Genomic DNA, 6,348 nt, shown 5'->3' on the forward strand with positions numbered 1-6,348 from the left:
TCTCAATAGTTTATACTTCTACTCCACTACTCATCTCAGAGGCAAACGGTTTACTTTTTACTCCCCTACAGCTATTTGAAAGCTTTATTTACGAGTGACTTAGATTTATACTATTATTTCAAAACATGTTAACCAATTAAACCCTATTTTATACTTAGGCTATTCAAAAATAACCTAAAAAATAACCTACAAGCTCATGCGATGCGTTGTGAGCTTGTATTTTTGAAAGATTAAAAAATAAAATAAGTACTTTATCTTTTTGTAATTATTTGGTACAAATTGATGCCAATACATTTTGTACTTGTAAGTAAAATTTTAAATGCAAGCATATATACCACCGCTAGACAGATTTTTTTAACCCATTAAGACCTGGAACGCATCGATCTGTGTCACTTTTTGATTTGCACTAAAAAAGCATTATTTTACACTTTGGCTATTCAAAAATAGCAGACAAAGAGCTTGTAGATCTGCTATTTTTGAGAAATCGTGAAAACGTGTGCAAATCTTGGAATATATATTGTTTCAAAGCGAACATTTGTAACTCAAATCTTTGCTTCTGGGGGTCCCTGGAACAACATATAATTTTGGGGGCTCCGTGACATGAAAAAGTTTGAGCACCACTGATATAGAAACATACGTTTTTTTTCCAGAATACTGTTGGGATTTAGAAAACATTTGTAGAATCGGCTTCAGGTCTTAATGGGTTAAATTTCATGTGTGTGTCACAGCCACAGTGAAAACACAGCCCCAGCGCGTAGCAACTATATGTACATTAGACAGACTTCAAATTGATTGTTTGAAGTGGAATAGAGTTGACTAATCTCCCAGCCACGTCGATAAGGTTCCCAGACATCGGGCCGCGGCGATGCGGGCGGAGGAGACGCTGGTGAGGCACACAGGATCTCCATAGCATACAGGATGTGACTTTATAAAAGCCTCGCCCGGGGGCAAGTCACCTGGTTTTCAACACTATAGTCAAAAAGATTGCACAGGAACAAGGAAGTCATTTAACATGAGTTTGAACTTCAAGGGAGAATAAACTCCTGTGGGACTATAGCTCTCTCTCTATTCAGATGACTGCTGGGGGAGAAAAAGAGATCTGTTGCCCTAAGGAGGCCCCCCCAAACATGTTATGGAAAACGTACCTTTATCACCACTTAAAGGGAGAATTGACTCCCCAGAGACGTGGGCGTGCATGCACATGCACACGCACGCACACACACACTCACACGCCGTGTGAAACATCGTAATCTCCATATTTCAACTTCTTGTTTTTTTCGTAAAATAATGCCAAACTTCTGTGTGCAACAGTGTCGCACAAACTTAGCAAATACAGCTGAACTACGAGCTTGTAGATCCGCTATTTTTTTTGCTAATTTTGAATACTTTTGGAAGTGAAAGTGGTTAAGTGTGTCTGTGGATTTAACAAATATTGAACCAATGAAAAGTATTATAGCTTGTGACTAAATAATAACTTTAGCTTTTCCACCCCGAAGGCAACAATATATATTTTCAAAAACACATCCGTGTACATGGTGTATGCATAAAGCATGCAACATAAAATGGATCTATACTGTATGTAACCAAAAAAATGCCATCATGTCTGCACCAGAAGACAGACAAGTGGCAGGCAGTTTAAACACAAACAGGACGATGCCCCATTGCCAGACTGTACACAGGGTTGGCATGGCAGGAATGGCGTGATGACGACACAACGCTGTCTTTTTTTGCTTTGACTTGACATCGGGGCAAAGCCTTTGCCAAGTCAAAGCAAAAAAGACTTTTGTTAATTACACACACACACACACATGTGCGCGCACACACACACACACACACGCAGAGAGAGAGAGAGAGAGTTGTCTGTCAAGATGTTGGTTTCTTGGCAGTCATCCCCATCTCGGTGATGACATGGTGAAAGTACAGTTAAATACACACAAACATACACCCACGTGCGTGCTCACACACACACACACACACACACACACACACACACACACACACACACACACACACACACACACACACACACACACACACACACACACACACACACACACACACACACACACACACACACACACACACACACACACACACACACACACACACGCACAAGCACACACACACACACATAAATGTGGTCTTGATGATCAGAGTTTTGCAATACCATGGTATGCACTAAGACAGTGGTTCTCAATGTGGGGGTCCGGGGTCCTTGAGGGAGTTCCAGCTAAATGATGGATAGTTAGGGACCAAATGGACCCTTATGGGTCTGTAACTCTGAGAGTGTACAAATGGAACCAAATGGACCCGTTGGGGTCCATTTGGTTCCATTTGTACACTCTCAGAGTTAAATTAACATTGATTTCACAATATAAATTGGGGTCCCAGACGTAGAAATGCCATTAAATGGGGGTCCGTAGCCTAATGCAAGTCAAACTGGGGGTCCTTGAAATCAAAATGGTTGAGAATCACTGCTATAGAGCCGTAAAAATCTTCTCTTTTTATTTTTTAACTTAAAATGTTATCCCACGATTTTGTAACCCATTTTTTTCACCCAGTGCCAATTGTCTATGTAATCCTGGGCGCTACACTCCCTCTGCCAGCCTAGGGAGTGCCTAGAGCCGAGCTCATGCCTCCTTCAATGCATGAGAGCTAGCAAGCCGCTAGAATCTAAAAAGAATCTTCTCTTATGGGGGTCCTGGCATATATTTTCAAATGGGGGTCCGTGGACTAATACGTGTCAATTCGGGGGGGGCCTTGACACTAAAAAGTTTGAGAAACACTGCCTTCCAGGTCCGTAGCTCTGAGAGCGTACAAAATGAGTTAAGGGGGTGTGTGTCTTTGAAATAAATAAAAAAAGGTTTGAGAGCCCACTGCACTATAAGAAGTGCAACAAATGAAAGGGAGGCCAAGGCGGTGGGATATCCCCCCAGGGAGGGGCGTCTGGCCATCCTTATCCCATTAAGACCGGGAAAGCGTCTGTCGTTTTCCATTTGAACCATTATCATATACTTTGGGCTATTCAAAAATAGCAGATATACAAGCTCATAGCGCGGCACCGAGTGCCGCGCTATGAGCTTGTAGATCTGTTATGTTTTGAAAAATCATGAAAATGTGTGCAAATCTTTGAATATATTTTTTTCAAAGCGAAACATTTATAACTCAAATCTTTGCTACAAATGTCTTCTAAATCCTAACAGTTTTTTGAAGAAACTTATGTTGCTATAATCAGTGGGTCTCAAACGGAGACCCCCCGAAATGATATGTATTTGGCCGCGGACCCCCATCTCAAAATATGTTGTTCCAGGGACCCCCCCAGAAGCAAAGATTTGAGTAAAACATTTTCACTTAAAAATATATATATTCAAAGATTTGCACAAATTTTCACGATTTAAAAATAAATTGCCGCTATTTTTTGAATAGGCCAAAGTATAAAATAATGGTTAGAGTGGTTACACACAGACGTGTTCCCGGTCTTAATGGGTTATTCCCTCACGGATTCCAGGAAGTGACAGGAACGGGACTTTTTTGGGGGGGGGGCACCGAGAAATCTTTCCCCAGGGACCATGGGGACTTTGACCAACTCCAGATGTAGGTGATTGACGGCAGGCCATGAAAGGATACAGGCCCCACCAGTTCCCCTGCGCCGCGCAGATCAAGCGCGCCGTAAAGGAAGGAGGGAGGAGGGAGAACGCGCACGCTCGCGCGTGTGCGTGTCTAAGTGTGTGTGTGTGTGTGTGTGTGTGTGTGTCGGTGGTGGAAACTAACTAAGTACATGTACTCTCCAGTACTGTACTGAAGTACAATTATTGTCTGGTATTATTTAATTTACTTGAGTACTTCCAATTTCCCAATACTTTTACTGTACTCAGTGGCAAATATTGTGCTTTTTTTATGCCGCTACGGTCATTTGAAAACTTTACTTGCCAGTTACTTTGCAGATTAACATTATTATATTCAAAAACATGAGCCCTATATTTTACACTTCTACTCGTCTGCTTGTAGATCTGCTGTTTTAGAAAAAGTTAGAGATTAGATTTTGAAAAAAATAATAATGCAATAATAACTTTTGTACTGTTCTGTACATTTTGATGCCAACACTTATTTTGTACTCAAGTAATGTTTAGAATACATATCTTTTATCTGTAACAACAGCATACCTACATTTTATTCAAGGAAAACAATTACACAACGTGTGCCCCCCCTATACGTACACATGTGTGGGTTGAGAGTTTGTGCGTTTGAGAGAGAGAGAGAGAGAGGGGGGGGCAGGGGGGCAGGGGAGGGGGGGTGCAGTCTTCTACTAGGGGAGAAGGAAACATGTGTAGGGGATTTGATTTGTGAGGTAGTGAACATGACAATTACTATTTGCCTTCAAAGCAACTGACAACTGCACTTAGGACTTCAAAGCATTCATGCCCCTTTTATTACATAATTAGGCCAACAACTATGGATGGCTACGTCTAATCTCAACACGCGCTCCCCCCCCACCCCCACCTACCTATACTACGCTCTCAACCTGTCCTAGAGCCAGACGAGTCGTTGTCGGCGGTGACGGGCGAGCTTTTTCTGTGGGGGGGGGGCGCTAGAGGAACTTGAGAAACTCGGTGGCACAAAAACGCTCCACCTTATTCGTGCCAAGGAGGACCCCCAAAATTGTATTTGGTGGAGGACCCCCCCACTCTGAAAAGGTTTTGTGCCAGGGACCCCCCAGAAGAGAATATTTGTGTTAAAATAAAATGTCAAAGACAGATTTTTAAAAAATCAAATAAATAACAGATGTACAAGATCACAACGCAGCACGAAGTGACACGCCGTGAGCTTGTACATCTGCTATTTTTGAATAGCCACGGTATGAAATATGGATAAAGGGGTCAAAATGATTGTGATGCTGTATTAACAAATTTAGCTGGGGACCCCCTGGAACGACCCCTGGGGGTCCCCGGACCACACTTTGAGAACCACTGCTTTAGTGCAGTGATACGCTACGTTTTTTTCATGTCAAGGACTCCAAATTAATACATATTTGGCCGCAGATTTAAAAATATATATTTTGTGCCAGGGCCCCCGATACATTATCACATTTCTTCAAGATTTGTTTGAAAATAGCAGGTCCACAAGCTCACGATGCTGCCGCGTCGCAACGCGCTGTGAGCTTGTAGATCACCTATTTTCAATTAGCCGAATAGCCCAAGTGGTTAAACCAGTGGTTCTCAAAGTGGGGTCCGGGGACCCCCAGGGGTCCTTGAGGGGGTTCCAGGGGGTCCCCAGTCAAATGATTGATAGTCAGGAACCAAATGGACCCTTATGGGGGTCCATGGCCTTATCAATGCATATCAAATAGGGTTCCTTGAAATTAAAATGGTTTGGAATCACTGTATAGCCTTAAACAAATTGTCTCTTTTGGGGGGTCCCTGGCATATCTTTTCAAATGGGGGTCCGTGGGCTGATATGTATCAATTTGGGGGTCCTTGGCACGGAAAAGTTTGAGAACCACTGGGTTAAACTGATTAAACACTTTGAGAACCACAGGTTCAGTGAAGTAGTGGGGTTGCGGTAAAAAAAAAACTGTTAATCAATTAAATTGGTCTATCGAGGGTGTCAGAGTTGGCCTTGAACTTGGTATAAGTTTGGAGTTGAGTTCCATCCTCTTGCACACCTCTCGTACCCCTATTCTAGGCATGTCGTAATTAGCCAATATTCCGCGAAAATAGCATATCTACAAGCTCACAACGCGACATGACAAGCTCGTAGACAAGCTTATTTCGAAAAAGACGTTTGGCGAGTAGATTAGGAAAAAAGGAGGGGTCCAAGTAGGCCTACAGTAGACTGGAACACTCCCCGGTCAACGGATTATATAAGGCAGTGGTTCTCAAAGTGGGGTTCGGGGACCTCCAAGGGTCCTGGGTGGTGGGGTCCCGTAGAGCTAAACATGTTAATACAGCAACACAATCACCACTTTATCCGTTTATACTTTGGATATTCAAAGATAGCAGATATACAAGCTCACAGCGCTTCACTTTGTGCCGCACTGCAAGCTTGTGCATCTGCTATTTTTCAAAAAAAAAAAAAAAAACAATCTTGAAAATCATCTCTTCTGGGGGGTCCCTGTCACAAAATATTTTAAAGGACAACTTTGGTTTTTCACAACCAAGGTTTATATTTTAGCTTGTAATTAAAGTAAATAAAAGATGAGTGTAATTTGTTTTTCATTTACTGCTTTCTGTAGTTTTTGCAATTTTCGCAATCTTTTTTTACAGTGGGCGGGGGCATTCTGTTCGTTGCCTAAATATGTATTTTTTTACACAATAACCCGCCGTTTTCTTTATTATTAATTACAGTAGC

The sequence above is a fragment of the Gymnoscopelus microlampas genome (assembly GCF_963454915.1).
Source record: "Gymnoscopelus microlampas genome assembly, chromosome: 17".
Taxonomy (NCBI): domain Eukaryota; kingdom Metazoa; phylum Chordata; class Actinopteri; order Myctophiformes; family Myctophidae; genus Gymnoscopelus; species Gymnoscopelus microlampas.